At 38.4% G+C, this 16671-nt stretch overlaps 1 long non-coding RNA gene across 2 annotated transcripts; it reads right to left on the reverse strand.

The window, feature by feature from the left end:
• Positions 1-1987: 1987 nt before the first annotated feature.
• Positions 1988-5567, reverse strand: LOC111920502 (uncharacterized). 2 transcript variants are annotated; one of them, XR_002859914.3, is made up of 4 exons: positions 5022-5567; positions 4766-4909; positions 4377-4462; positions 1988-2273 (listed from the first exon to the last, which is right to left on the reverse strand). It is a non-coding gene; the product is annotated as an uncharacterized LOC111920502 (long non-coding RNA). The 2 variants fall into 2 exon arrangements; XR_002859913.3 differs by lacking the exon at positions 4766-4909 and having other exon boundaries at positions 5022-5543.
• Between the last annotated feature and the right edge of the window lie 11104 nt (positions 5568-16671).

A 16671-nucleotide genomic window follows, 5' to 3' on the forward strand; every position in this document is an offset into this window, starting at 1 on the left:
ATTGTTGAAGGACCCCTTTGTAGACAACATTTTTTGTTTTATTAGTTGGATTACCATCCTCGTCACATATGAGTACCTTAAAGCATTTTTTACTTATGACGCGAGAAACAATGACATATAACTGATCATGAGTAGACCTGGCAATTCGTGTATTCGTGTCATGAAAACGTGTCAGCCATGAATTTGACACGATACGATTACATGATGAAAAATAAGCTTTATCTCAAATTTTAAGATGTATCCGTGTCGTGTATTCGTGTCGTGTCGTGTCTCTCACAGATTCGTGTCTTCGTGTCTGAAATTGCCAGGTCTAATCATGAGTGAAGACAAGTCTACATAAGTATAATCAAACATTTAATAATGATTGTCCTTGACTTTTGTTAATGGTCATAGCAAAACGAACAACTACATGAAATTGCCTTTGTTGAAAGCAATTAGATTTAGTTTTCAGACAAAGTTAACTTTTTGCATCCAAACGGTTTATAATGTCTCTATGTGTCCTATATAAAATTCTTAAAAATATAATATTATTCATAGAATAGGTAATAATAGAATGTTATAACTTATAATAAACAAATAAAAATATAAACTTCTTCATCTTCTTTGACACGAAGGTGTATGTATAGCCCAAACATATAAAATGGCCCATAACAATTGTATATATACATACATTATGTTAACAAAAGAAATAAAATCTATTTGGAAGAAAAAAGAACATAGGTTATAATACATGCCACATAGAAAATAATTTTATGTCTTAGTTAAGATAAATGAGAGACAATGTATATTGTTATTAAGAAAATAGGAAAGTAAATAAATAATTTATATTTGTTTACGTTAAAACACATAATAATAATAATAATAATAGTCTATTTGATTTGGTCTTCACATAAATACACGTGCACCGAAGTACTTCCTGCAACATTGTTTGCAATTTGTCAAGAAAACCCTCAAGTTTCATAAATAACTGTTTTCTCTCAAAAAAATTGTTTTGGGCAATTTACAATTGTTTTTAAGATAAATGTTTTATTTTTCAAAATGTCAAATGAAATATAAGTAAGTTGCTATTGTTGGCATAAAATAAAATGCACTCTTTATATTAGTGGCAAGAAATAAAAGTAAGATGTTATTATTGTTCCAACCATAAAAAAATAATTTGCTTCTGCTTGCAATCAGGTCACATGCCATGGTTCTATAAACGCAACAAAAAGCAATGTATTTTTGTTATAAACAGAAAAAAAAAAAAAAAAGTTTGATAACATAGTTATTAAATGTTAAATTACAAAAATGGTCATTATATGAAAAATCATAAACATTTAAGTTATTCCTATTGCTTGTTACATGAGTCCATTTTAATATTTTATTATGTTTTAAATAGGGATGTCAACGGGGGCAAATGGGGCGGGGAGTGCATCTCAAGCCCCCGCCCCCGAAATTTTCCCGTTCCCCAGCCCCCGCTCCCGCCCCCGGAATGTTCAGCCTTCCTACCCCCGCCCCCGCCCCCGTTCCCCCGCCCCCGATTGATTTTGGGCTACTTTTTTTTTTTTTGCTAAAAGAAGTTGTTATTTAGGCTAAAAAAAAAAGCTATTTTTTAGATAAAAAATAATTATTTATAGCGGAATTTTATATGTTAAAAATAAAAAAGTTATGGCATTTTAAAAAATTATGCTAACAACTTAAAAACATGTTTTTTGATGAATTTTGGAAGCTCAAAATCATGTTATTGTTTATTATATTTATATAATTAATATATGTAAATATATGTGTAATTTATTAACGGGTCCCCATGGGATTTCGGGACGGGATTGCCTACCCCCGCCCCGCCCCCGAAATTAAAACGGGGGTTAACCTTGCCCCCGCCCCCGTCCCCGCCCCCGATTTTTTTAAAAAAAAATCCCCCAAACGGGACGGGGCACCCACGGGAACGGGGTCCCACGGAACTTTTTGACATCCCTAGTTTTAAACTTCATTCTCCATACAAAATAACTAAAAAATAATAATAAATTCATTTTGAAATTCTATTTTGACACTCTTTTACATGTTCTGTTTTAACACTAATTTACATAGATTCTCTGATATTTTACAAAACTACCCCTTCCAAGTTACAACGACCGCTCATTACATGCATTCACTCTAGGAAGCTTATCTGCTTATGACCATTTACATATGACATGCCTAAAAATATCTCCATCATCAGAGTTTTCCGTCTATCACAAGAACTTATGATTTCAAATATCAAAGATTCAAAGCCACAACAACATGATCTAAGTTTTCTGCAATAATCAAAGAATTCAATCACTATAATCCGATGTTTGCCCGTTTCAAGTAAAACATAGATTTTCTTACTAATGTTTAAACAAACCTTTTGAAATATTCCCTTGAATTACAAAAAGAATGTTTAAAGAAAGACTATAATTACATTCAACACATCATTATCATAAAATGAAAAGCACCTGAACCATCTTTGTTGTAGGAGTAACACATAACTAAAACTGGAAAACAGTAAATATAGACCGGTAAAATTGGAAAATATAGTAAAAATATCTAAAACTGGAAAAATGGTAAAAACATGTGAAATTGGAAAATCTGAAAGTAGGTTGTTATTTTAACATATTTTCTAACTTCGAAAATATATCAAAATAGCATACTACTTTGAAAACTCTGAATATAGAAATTTTTTTTTCATTTTTGTCATTTATTTTCAAAATTTTAGAAAAGTGGCAATCTGGTCATTTTTTCCGGATTCACATACCTATGACAATGTTGTAATGAAAATAAATAAAAATTAGATGCCACAGTTCAATGAAATGTCATGCATTCAGCGTTAATCTTTTAATCCATGCTTTTATTGTCATCCATAAATTAAAATTCTAAGAAAAAAATGAAAATAAAATAAAAGCATTGTACTATTTAAATACAATGGTATAATTTCTCTTTAAAAAAAATACAATGGTATAATAAAAAAATATTTAAAAAATTAAAAAATTTCCTTAAATGGTTAAGTTGAAAAAGGAACAATTGTATGCTTTTGTACCTACAATTCCAAAATAAAAATGACCAAAATACAAATTTATTTATGTTTTATCTGATTGAAATGAAAAGGAAATGACTAAAACAGTCTTTTTGACCAAAATGACAAAAATTGACTTGAATGGTAAAAATGATCAAATTTGTCCAAATACATTATTATGTATGGTGAAGGTGAGTTTAAAATGATAAGAATAGAAACCACATATGTTTTACCTAATTGAAATAAGCAAAATGACCAAAATGACAATTTTAACAAAAATAGAATTAGCATGTCAAAGTAACCAAAATGGTCTAAATGCGTTCTTTTGTATATGTAATTGAGGTTTAAAATGACCAAAGCACAAATTTTCTTATGGTTAACTTGATTGAAATGACCGAAATGGTTTAATTGGTATACTTGACAAAAATAAACTTGAGCAGTTAAAATGAGCATAACAATCGACATGTGTTGTGTTAGTATAATGTAAAGTTTAAAATGACCAAAATACTAATTTAAACTTTTTGACTAATTGAAATGAGCAAAATGAGGGTTTTAAAGAAAATGACAAAAATAACAAAAATAGTCTTATATGTTCAACTTGACTTAAGGACCAACTGTATTCTTTTTTGCCTGCATTTCCAGATTAAAAATGAACAAAATACTAACTTTTTTATATTATCTGATTGAAATTAAAAAAAAAATGACCAAAATGACAAAAAAAAAATATACTTAAATGGTCAAAATTGATCAAAACAGTTAGTAGGTTGTTATTTTAACAGATTTTCTAACTTCGAAAATATATCAAAATAGCATACTACTTTGAAAACTCTAAAAATAGCATTTTTCATTTTGGTCACTTATTTTAAAAAAGATAAAAAAAAGTGGCAATTTGGTCATTTTTTCCAGATTACAAAAAAAGTGGCAGTTAGATTTACTTTAGATAACATAAATGTGGCATTTTGGTTATTTTTTCCAGAAAACATATAAGTGGTAATTTGGTGATTTTCTAAAGAATAGAAAAGTGGCAATTTGGATAATTTGGTGATTTTCCACGGACGATTTTTTAGATTTTGATAGCCATTTTGGTCATTTTATCAGAAAATCAGTAAACGAAAAATAGAGTCACAAAAAACTAATTTTAAAAGTCCAAATCAAGTGAAATATATAATGCTTCAAAAAATTTGAAATATATAATGCACCAAAAATCTGTAATCTGAAATTGTAAGAAACCAAAAGATTAATGAGAATTACAAAGCTAAAAATACCATTTTCTATGGGTTTTTGATATTTATCTCAAGCACACATATTTGGATGCAACACATCTAATTGATGTAACTGAGGATTAAAAGAGATGGCAGGACCATACCTTATCCAATATTGTTTCGCTGGTAAGGTGAACATGGATCAGAACGTGTCTGCCTTCACATCAATCAACAGACTACGGGACCAAACCTAGAAATATGCATAATTGCAGATAGAAAATTAAGAAAAAAAAGCATAAAATTGAACATTGTCTCAGTTGTAGACAGAAAAACCTAAATCTGCCAAGTTTTCTCTAGACCACACCCATAATCGAAACCCATAACAAAAAAAAACTTGATTATCATATTTACACATGCAGCTAAACAAAAACAAAATCGAAAGAATTTCATCACAATGATAATGGGATTATGGGGAACGGATGAAACAATGACAGGAAAAAGGAACGGATGAAAGTTAGGGCTACAGAATCTGGAAATGCATGTAAGTAATTACCTGATTAGATTAAATAAAAAACCGAGATCGATAGAAGATGAATAAGAAACCAATAAAATTGGATGAGAGCATACAATATCAGGGAGTGAAAACAGACAGAATCGGAAGACCAACCAAATCGGACACAACTTTCTCTCTTTTAACCTAGAATGTTATCACATAAAATATACAACATAATATTTAGAAAAACAGAAATAACATCACTCTCAATGTATGATAATTTTAATACATGAAGCCACAAATAAGCACACCTTACCATGTTCATCTATACTATTAAACGAAACCCAATGGAGTGAAGAGCAGCATTCCTGTGAAAAATTCCAACATCCAAAGTGGTTTCCAACTCAGAAAGACGTGATAAAACCTACAATAGGATAAGTTCAGAAAATAGTTTTGAACTTCACTTTGCCCTTTAAAGAACATAAAAATGAAATTGTAATTGATAAAGAAATTAGGGTTTTGAAAATCTTATCTACATAAAGAACTCAATCTCCTAATCGAGCTTCAACATATTTCATCTGCATCTGAAGTAGAACACACAGGATCGAAAATCGTTGATGGTCGACGCGGTGCCCCTCAAGAATTCCTGGGGTTACGCATATGATCGATTCCATATCAGCAGAAGTAGAACGCATAGGATCGATTCCATGTATACATGAAATCAATGGGGTTACGCATATCGAAGGGGTTAGGGTTCATATCTATTGAGTTTCATGGGGAGCTGATTGTGTAGAGAGAAAACATAAGAATGAAATTAGGAATGAATCGTAAGAAGGAAGTTTTATTGGGGGCGCGTGTATTTTTTTGGATGATGTCAGCAAAATGATCCTAAGGTGGAGACTAAAGAAGGGAAATGCAATCAAGGGTTCTTGTTTCTTTATTGAAGAATTTAAGGTTTTGTTTTAGTAATATTTAGAGATTTGTCATTTGGTTATATATCAGTTTTGGGAATATTAGTTATAGGGTAAACCGGTCCAAAGAATCGGAACTGGAGGTGTAAAAGGCTTTTAGTTTTTACCCTTGGATCACATACAATACGGCAACACGCCCCTGGCATGAGCTATTACGTGTCGACTCGACCATTCTTGTCCACGATGTGATCAAAGAAAAATTGGAAATATACAATTCATAAGGCCATTTTTGTTCTTGGAACTTGTAACTGGGAATGAATATATCAAAAATAAGCCAAGTAAATACGCTCATATTATATAGATTTGTTATATACTTACTGCCAAACCAAGTTTACATATGTTGTTGGAATTGGAACCAATACTCATGTTGTACTTGGCATCCATATTGTAAAAAAACTTGGAATCCATATTGTAAAAAAAGGACAAGAAAATATGCATATAAGTCATTTCAACAAAAATAACTCTTGCATTTTAACACAAGTATCAAACATCCCATTTTATACATTTTATGTATGAATGTCAATGTTGGCAAACGAGACGTGGAGTTGTAACATCCTATTTCGAAAAGTTCTTATTTTAGGATTGTGGACAATAAATTGAGCAAATGGAGATCTTGGCTTCAGTGGAATGAAGTTTAGACTCTATTGGAGGTGTATGATGTTGGGCAAATTGTAACGACCTAAAATAAAAAAGTAAAAATTTCATTTTTAATTTAATCATAATTATCATTTATCCTTTTCAATCATTCCAAAAATATATCAAAGTAAAAATAGTTATCAGAGTACAATCCCAAAATCATAAAGTGCAGAAACTTGGGTGGATGTGTTGCGATCACGTCGGACCCTTCCATTTCAACCGGAGTTACCTGAAACTATAAACACAAACTGTAAGAACAAAACTTAGTGAGTTCCCAAAAATGCCCCTTACCATACATACATATAAGTTAAACATAGTTGGTATATTTTACCCCATTCGGTATTATTCAACCGGTATCAGGTCTATTTCACCTCCTTCGATATCTTTCAACCGATATTGGGTCTATTCACCCCTACAACTAAGCATGCAATCATATCAACAAAAGTCACAAAGACAACAAGCATCAACAGACATAACATGGAATTGTCACGAATATAACTAACATTCTATTAACATAATCTAGTGGGTCGGCATTGGTGTCTTCGACCCACGAGTACAATGAAGGAAACTCACTTCTCAATCTGAAAGATCGTTGAACAGGACACTGCTCCAAATATTAGTTCTACCAGTCACCTATTCATTGGAACAAGACCAAACTTAACTTTTAATCAATATACCCAAAATACCCCTAGGTCACACTCTTGGTTAAAGTCAAAGTCAAAGTCATCCAGGTCAACTCGGTGAGTACGATGGGCATACTCAAAATGTACATGGGTTGTACTACACGTTTGACCAAAGTTGAGGAGCTGACCACGTACGTGCAACGTACCCTTTGGTATGCCCAACGTACATAGTTGTGTAACACCTGTTCCAAGTATCATTTAATTTATCTAAGTTTTTAGGGTTTTGTGCTTGGACTCGGCGAGTTGGGGAGCTCCAACTCGTCGAGTAGAGATCATTTATGAGGACACGGGATTTAGATCCTACTCGACGAGTCGGAAGGCCCCAACTCGACAAGTAGGCGTTGTAAAGCCAAACCCTAATTTTTAGGGTTTGCACCCTAGATAATGGACTTAATCCGCCTCTTGTGGCCTCCCTTACCACTTCACTACCCAGAGAAGAAACCCTAAGTCGTTCTTTGCTGTTTCCTTATGATTGAGAGGTTAAGAGAGAGTTTTTGGTGCATTTAATTGAAGGAGTTTGAAGATTGAGAAGCTTGGAGTGGGAAAGAGACTGTAGATCCAACATCTACAACCTTTGAACACCCATTTGAAGGTAACAAGCTGTTACCATGATCATTCTAGCACTAGATCCCCTTTTTCTTGGGTTTTAGGCCATTTCTAGTTTATTTGTGAAGCATTTAGGGTGTTGGGTAAGATCTAGAGTTGCAACTTCAGATCTGGACTCCTTTGAGTCCTTAAAGTTATAAAGTTGTTAAATTTATCAAGCCTGCTCCTTCTCTTTGGCTAAAACCCCTCCCTTAGCTTGGTTTTGGCAATTAAGAGCTTGCATGCACGTAAAGTTTGCAACTTTATGTGGAAACCATGCCTCAGGAGGCTAGATCTTCAATATGGAGCCTTAGGGTAGCTTAAAAACGTCTGAACATGGAAAGGACTGAAGGAACTCGTCGATTCCCTTAGCCAACTCGACTAGTTAAGTAGGGTTTACCCGGTTTTGAGATTCCGAGTGATTTCTGCAAAGGATTGGGGTTTTCGGTCTGCATGGGTTTTTGCTCTTCTGGACATTGAGGAACTCGACGAGTTACACAGGTAACTCGGCGAGTTGACGGGTTACTCAAGTAACTCGATGAGTTGTTGGATGCACTCGACGAGTTAAGGTCAACATGGACTGTTGACCTTGACTTTGACTAGGGTTGACTTTGAGGATAATTATGGTATTTCACGATTGTGACAAGTTAATCACATGATGATTATAAGTGTGGGGTTTATCTGATCTTAGCTTGTCAGTTCATCATTAACAAAAGGTGAGTCTCTTCACCATACCAATGGGTCGAAGGCACCAAGGTTGACCCATTTTGTGATATGTGGTATACTCGTTGTTGTAGAGATATGTGGTATGATAGTTAGTTATGCTTAGTGTTATGCTAGCTATATACGTGATACTTGTAGGGGAGACCATGGGGGGAGCCCATGGCACTTGGATGTAAGACCATGTGGGGGAGCCCATGACTCTTCAAGTAAAGACCATGGGAGGAGCCCATGTCACTTAGATGTAAGACCATGTGGGGGTGCCCATGTGTGACAACCCGATATTTCGAGTCAATGTAATGTAAAACCAATCAAATTTAGGTTAAAATGTAACCTTCCTAAAATCTTATTCGGGTTAAATAAAGTAGTAGGAATCATATCAAGGTTTGCGTACATAAAAAGAACGTCCAAATCTGACTTCGGCTGAGGAAGTTATGAATTTTTGAAGAAATTCCTTAATCACGTCATTTTAATAAATAAATAATAAAAATAATTTCGGAATTTGCCAACGGAATCTAAACGAAAGTTGTAGATCATGGTCTCACCTTCGCGTGGATATAAAGAACGTCAAAAACGGAGTTCGTATGAGGGAGATATGAATTTTTGAAGTTTATTTAAAATAAATATAAATTTAATTATAAACTCCCGGTATTATCCGAAGGGGAGTCATCGGATAGGACCGAAGTACGGCCTGCGTACCTTCGTACGCCCCGCGTACTGAGATCGAGGGTCTCGGATCGTCCACGTCGCCCTATCTGAGGTTCCGACCCGACCGACCCGTCCGAAGCGTCCGACCCGACGTCCCATCCGACCCGCTGTCCCGTCCGACCCGCCTCCCCAGCGACCCGTCCCATCCGAAGCCGAGGCAGTCGAGGCTTCGGTCATGCATGACGTACGCGTACGCGCTGCGTACGAGCGTACGCCCCGCGTACTGAGGCGGTTCAGCCTTCCTATAAATAGAATGCGAGGCTTTCCAAAAATTTTTCTCACTTCTCTCTTTTCTCTCACGATCTTGCCTCGATTTCCGTGCCCGTTAAAACCCAAAGCTCTGGTCATTTTGCTCAAGTCCCGAGGGTCGATTTTACTCCCAAGATTCCCGAGAATCCCGAGAAAAATCCGTTTTCCGAGACGAAACTCTGCCCGGTTTTCCATCTCGCTTTCTTCAATCAATCAAGTGAGTTTCATACCCCTTAATCTACATTTTAAATACTTTATAAATTCTTTTATATGCTTTCAAGGGGGGGGGGGGGGGGGGGATACAAGTTAAATACTTATAGTTATTGTTTCAATCACATGTGATTGCATTAATCACATGTGATTAATAACTAGGGAAACCAGTGATTTTATCACTATTCAAACTGTCTATCAAACTGTTTTACTTCAAAATATTTTCCAAACCCATTTACTTTTCAAATTTATACTACAACTGTGATTTAAACAAATGTTCCTTATACTTAAACTGTTTTAATCAAATCTATGCCTTCAAATTGTTTTATAGATTGACATCAAGTCAATCTTTCTTTAAAAATAATACTTATGTTTCAAATGTCTTATAAATACTTATTTATGCTTTTATATTATAAATTGCATGCCCATATATGTATAGATGTATAAATAATGTTTAAAGTGCTTAGGAAGGCCATCCACCCTATTTCCTTTTTCTCGATTTGGATGTGGTTTGGTGGGATTTCGGGTGACCATCCGAAGGTCGTTTCCATACTAATTATATATCAAATATACATATATAGACATAAAAGTACTTCCATAATCATACGTACTAGACGCACCGTTAACAAGTTACCATCGGGGTAACACAGAATCATACAATTACAACTGCTAGATAAATGAGTCAGTTCATTCATGAGTCTATAATAGGAAGAGAATATATACAACTATACTATGAGAACATATACAACTATACTAGAACGAGAAACATTTCATCACATATGCAAGAATACGATAACAAATGTGATCCACTGTATCAGAGCATGCCTTAAATGTCATGGCCCGAGTTGTAGCCAGAATTCTCTTGGAGGGAGAGCATTGAGTTTGCGTATAGATCTATACTGGATTAACTATCCTACACCTTGCTGCTAGCTACAGCCGGACCTGCAGGTCTGCGGGTGCCAAACGTCATTCCGTTATTACGACCGTTCTTTATGTCGTTGTTACCAGTCGATAGCATGGTGCAATTTATCACATTATTCCTTAATATAAATCCAGTTTAAGGTAGTAGTATTTGGTACAACAGTAGTCTTATTATACCAAGCTATAGTACTACAATGATTTACCCATTACATATTTTAGTGATAACCACACTTAAGCATTAATGTACAAACTATATTTTAACAGATGATAGTTATACTTGGGTAATTACACACTTTTACAACAGACGAGTTTACAAAACAGTTTAGCCTTGGTAGAAGGTTACTTTTATAGAAAATATAGGATTTTCTGAGAGACTCAAACTTTTACAAACTCATACATTGAGACAGGTTCAAACGTTTTTGACAACAAACATTGACACTAAAATACTTATGAACTCACCAGCTTAATGCTGATCTACTCTTTCAAAATAACTTGTATTCTCAGGTCATCAGTAGACAGGTACCAATGCCAGCTTTTGATATGATGGAGCGCACTCAAGACTCATCATTTTATTATTTTGATTTACGTTATATTTTTGGTGTCTAAAACTGTACAGAACACGCATGTATTAAATTTATATATTTAATGCAATGGATGATGTTGTTTGCTTATTTACATTTACTGTGTTGTGATTACCTTACATGACGTCCTCCGCCCCAGAACGTTTCCGCCGTTCTTGGTTTTGGGGTGTGACAGATTGGTATCAGAGCCTAGTTTACAGTGAATTAAGTATATCAACCCATAAAAGATATACTAAACTATAAACGCATTTGGGATTAAACTCTGACCAGGGTCTATACTTTAAATATTAAAATATTTAATTAAGTATACTATTCTGCATTCATACTAAAACCAGTGTCACAATGACAAGAACAAAAGTATTACGATTATTAAATATCACAAGTAAGCTCGGGGATGTATAGTCAGTCCTGGGAATGGCATAGCCTGATCAACTATGCTGGTCCTAGGAGTGATTAGCACATGCCCTAGAATGGTTGTGACAGGTTAACAAGTCTAAAAACTTACCAACAACACCACAAGAAGATCAGTAAAACTTAAACTTAAAATACTATAGGTGTATTTTGTACTACTAGTTACACGTATACTATATTCGTATACCTCTCTTCTCACGTAGATCTAATGGCTAGATTCCCTCACGGCAACCAGTACTTTCCAAATGAAGGCAATGCCGGGTGGATCGATGAAGAGCCCGATGATGAGCATCTAATCCCTTTGGATGATCACCTCGAAGAAGGCTTTTCTGATGGATCTGACTCCGAGCCTGAAGTCAACAACCTACCGCTAGTAGGTCAAGCCCCGAACAACAACCCTCGACCAGCGTTTCCAAGTCCTACTCCCTGTGGGCAAACAACTTGAATCGCTGGAGTGATGAACAGGGTCAACCCTTACCATACTTTGGGGACCGAAGCTTTCACAACGTCAGCGATGGTGGCTCTGCTGACCGGACTCTGCCTGTCATTATCCACAGATTAGCTTGTGAAGTCGAGCAAGGTCGAGCAGCCATCGACCGGGTCATAGAGTTTGATGCCATCTCAGGTGTCAACACAGTCCGCATCCGCCGTCTTGAAGAAGACATGAAACGGACCCGGAGAACAAATAAAACCCTGCAGTAGCAGTTAGCTGCCTTACGAGCTGAAATTTTGGAATTTCGAGCTCGTCAGAGGACTCAGGATCGACACATTCAAGGGGTGTTTCGTCAAATGTCCGACCGCAGTACTCGCCCGGTATTTTCCCATCGCCGTTGGTTGATGTCTAGTACATCTCCGTCTTTTAATTAAAGGATAGCCTTTAAACATGTGTGCTCCAAGTAGCACTTGTGTGTAAAATATTTCTAACTTTCCGTACTCAAATTTGAAATCTAAGAACTGTCAAACTTTTCTATATGGTATGATGTATGACCTACTGTTAGGTCGATTTTCCCTGAACTTATTACATCGGTAATACCAGTATTTTCTTTGATCTATCTATCTGGGGAAGAATCTATACACTTGTGCTTTCCTACTAATATTTCTTATTGTGGTTTCAAGCACTCTTTCAACTGTTGGACTATGTTTAGTTAGTCCATGTGTCACTCTCATGTTGCTTACAAATTGATTCTTACCGTTTTCTTATCTTTATAAACTTATAGCTGAAAGATGCCTCCTCGCAAATCTCCCAGGAATAATCCTGCACCACCACCTCCTCCGCCTCCAGTCATCGATACTATAGCCCTGAATGCTGCCGTAGCTGCAGCAGTGGCAACTGCCATGGCTCAGTATCACTCTTCTGATGCCAGTAGAGGTGGAACCCCTGTGGAGTCAACACCGGTTGAAACCCCTGTGCGCTCGAGAGAGTGCTCATACAAGGATTTCACAAATGGCAAACCGAAGCCTTTTTACAGCACCGGCGGAGTCATTGCCCTCTCGCAATGGCTCGAGAAGACTGAATCAGTCTTCGAAATTTGTTCATGTCCTGCGGCGAGTAAAGTCAAGTACGCTGCATGCACTTTTGAAGGAAAGGCCCTGACATGGTGGAACAGCCATGTTAAGGCACTAACTCTTGTCGTAGCCAACGACATGGGCTGGGAAACAATGAAAGACCTCATGACTGAGGAATACTGCCCGATTCAGCGAGCTGGTGGCCCTCTGCCCCAATATGGTTCCCACCGAGGGGAAGAAGATCGAGAGGTACATATGGGGGCTAGTGCCTCCGTATCAGGGGAATGTGCTAGCGTCAAACCCCGCTACCTTCGACAGTGCCAAACGATTGGCACAACGACTCATTGACCATGGAGTCAAAACCCCTGCAACCACAACCACCCTAGCCATCCCGGAACCCTCCAAACCCGCCGATACTAAGCGGAAATTCTGGGATGAAAAGAAGAAGCAGCAGGCTGCCAAAAAGCAGCAAATGGTGGCAATTCATGCCGCAATAACCCCTACTGCTACTACTACAGCTCCGGTGAGTCGGTATGCTGAAGTTCGCCCAAGTGCAACAAATGCAACTACCACCACAACGGCCCCTGCCGTGAAATGCAGTGCTCTAACTGCAACAGGAAAGGACACACCGTCCGATTCTGTAAGTTCCTGGCACAACCTATCAACCAAGTCCCTGGCTCTGGCGCGAGCCCAACCTACTATGGATGTGGCGAAGCAGGCCACTTTAAGAGGGACTGCCCCAAAGCGAGGAATGCGGGAGGAGCAGGGAGGGTACTAGCTATAGGCCACGGGGAAGCAGTTGCTGACCCGACAGTGGTGACCGGTACGTTCCTCCTCGATAACTCCTATGCATGCATTCTGTTCGACAGTGGAGCGGAGCGAAGCTTCGTAAACCATAAATTTGCTCGCATGCTTAATCAACCACCGCACGCACTCAAAGAACTATTCACAGTAGAAATGGCTAATGGAAAAACTGAAAATACAAGTAGCATATACTTAGGTTGTACCCTAACTCTAGATAACCATTCATTTCCAATCGACCTCATGCCAGTCTCAATAAAAAGTTTCGACGTTATCATTGGCATGGACTGGTTAAGCCTTCATCGTGCCGACATCATGTGCTTCGAGAAAGCAGTCCGTCTAAACCTTCCGTTTAACGAAACTCTTATAGTCTATGGCGACAAACCCGGTGCAAGTCTTCGCATCATATCAAGTATTCAAGCACAGAAATACCTGCGTAAGGAATACCATGCATTCCTTGCTCACGCGTCGACACGAGCCTCGAAACGAAAGAACTAAATAACATCCCTGTAGTGAGCGACTTCCCCGACATTTTCCCAGAAGAACTACCCGGGTTACCTCCGCAACGACAAGTCGAGTTCAGAATCGACTTAGTCCCAGGAGCTACCCCAGTAGCCAAGTCGCCCTACCGCTTAGCACCAGCTGAGATGCAGGAACTCTCTGGTCAACTTAACGAACTGCTCAGCAAGGGCTTTATAAGACCGAGTTTCTCACCTTGGGGAGCACCGGTCTTGTTCGTTAAGAAGAAGGACGGATCCTTCCGTATGTGTATTGACTACAGAGAACTCAACAAACTGACGGTCAAGAATCGTTACCCTCTGCCTCGCATAGATGACCTATTCGACCAACTGCAAGGGGCGAACTATTTTTCTAAGAATGATCTGAGATCCGGATATCACCAGTTACGAGTGCTAGAGGAGGATGTGCCGAAGACCGCCTTCCGAACTCGTTACGGACATTATGAGTTCGTGGTGATGCCATTCGGATTGACCAATGCGCCCGTAATCTTCATGGATCTGATGAATAGAGTATGCCGACCCTACTTGGATCAGTTCGTCATCGTTTTCATTGACGACATCCTGATCTACTCCCGAAGTAAGAAAGAACATGGCGATCATCTGCGACAAATTCTAGAGACTTTACGAAAAGAGAAGCTTTATGCGAAATTCTCGAAATGTGAATTTTGGATCCGGAGAGTTGAATTCTTAGGACACGTAGTAAGCGAAGAGGAAATCCACGTGGACCCATCCAAAATTAAAGCCATTGAGAACTGGTCAGCACCGAAGACGCCTACAGAAATTCGTCAATTTCTAGGTCTCGCTGGCTACTACCGCAGATTCATTCAGAACTTCTCTCGAATAGCGAAACCTCTTACAACCCTAACCCAGAAAGGCGTGGCCTTTGACTGGGAAGAGAAACAAGAAAGAGCATTCCAAACGCTCAAACGAGCCTTGTGCGCCGCACCAATACTATCCCTTCCCAAAGGAATAAAAGACTTCGTAGTTTATTGCGATGCATCGAATCAAGGGCTCGGATGTGTTCTGATGCAGCGGGGTAAGGTCATCGCCTACGCCTCGAGACAATTGAAGACACACGAGGTTAATTACACGACCCACGATCTTGAACTAGGAGCAGTGGTGTTTGCTCTGAAGATCTGGAGACATTACTTGTATGGAACGAAGAGCACTATCTTTACCGACCACAAGAGTTTACAACACATTTTCGATCAAAAGGAGCTCAACATGAGACAACGACGGTGGGTCGAGCTACTCAGTGATTACGAATGCGATATTCGTTATCATCCGAGTAAAGCCAACGTAGTAGCAGACGCCCTAAGTCGGAAGGAATATTCTGGTCGCAAGGTCAAGTCGTTGTCAATAACCATCCATTCACACTTGTCTAAGCAAATTCAGGAGGCTCAACTTGAAGCCATGAAACCTGAAAATGTGACGAATGAATCCCTTAGAGGAATGGACAAGAATTTAGAAGCCAAGGGTGACAAAGCCTTATATTTCATGAACCGGATCTGGACACCGAAACACGGTGGGTTCCGAGACTTGGTCATGACCGAGGCGCACAACACTCGGTATTCCGTCCACCCAGGTTCAGATAAGATGTATCTGGATCTTAAGAAGCTATACTGGTGGCCTAATATGAAATCAGAAATTGCTACCTTCGTAAGTAGATGCCTTACTTGCGCAAAGGTTAAGGTCGAGTACCAGAAGCCCTCTGGCTTACTGCAACAACCAGAGATCCCGGAATGGAAGTGGGAACAGATCACTATGGATTTCATAACCAAGTTGCCCAAGACGACGGGTGGACTTGACACCATATGGGTCATCGTTGATAGATTGACCAAGTCTGCACACTTCCTGCCTATCAAAGAAACCGACAAGATGGAGAAACTTACGAGAACATACATTAGGGAAATCTTACGGCTACATGGTGTACCTATGTCCATTATCTCCGATAGAGATAGTAGGTTCACCTCAAGATTTTGGCAATCACTACAACATTCCCTAGGAACAAGGCTGGACATTAGCACAGCCTACCATCCTCAGACCGACGAACAGAGTGAGAGGACCATCCAAACTCTGGAAGATATGTTGCGAGCCTGTGTGATTGACTTTGGGAAGGCATGGGATACTCATTTACCCCTTGTCGAGTTTTCCTATAATAACAGTTATCACACGAGCATCAAGGCTGCTCCATTTGAAGCTCTCTACGGCCGTAAGTGCAGATCCCCTCTGTGTTGGGCTGAGGTGGGTGATACCCAATTAGCCAGGGGGCAAACTTCTGACAGTACTCTCACCGGTCCGGAGATCATTCGGGAAACAACAGAGAAAATCGTTCAGATCCGTGAACGATTGAAAGCCTCTAGAGACCGACAGAAGAGCTACGCTGATAAACGAAGGAAACCTTTGGAATTTCAGGTGGGAGACCGAGTCCTCCTCAAAGTCTCACCCTGGAAGGGCTTGATACGC

This window comes from Lactuca sativa, chromosome 4, assembly GCF_002870075.4.
Source record: "Lactuca sativa cultivar Salinas chromosome 4, Lsat_Salinas_v11, whole genome shotgun sequence".
In the NCBI taxonomy this organism is placed as follows: Eukaryota; Viridiplantae; Streptophyta; class Magnoliopsida; order Asterales; family Asteraceae; genus Lactuca; species Lactuca sativa.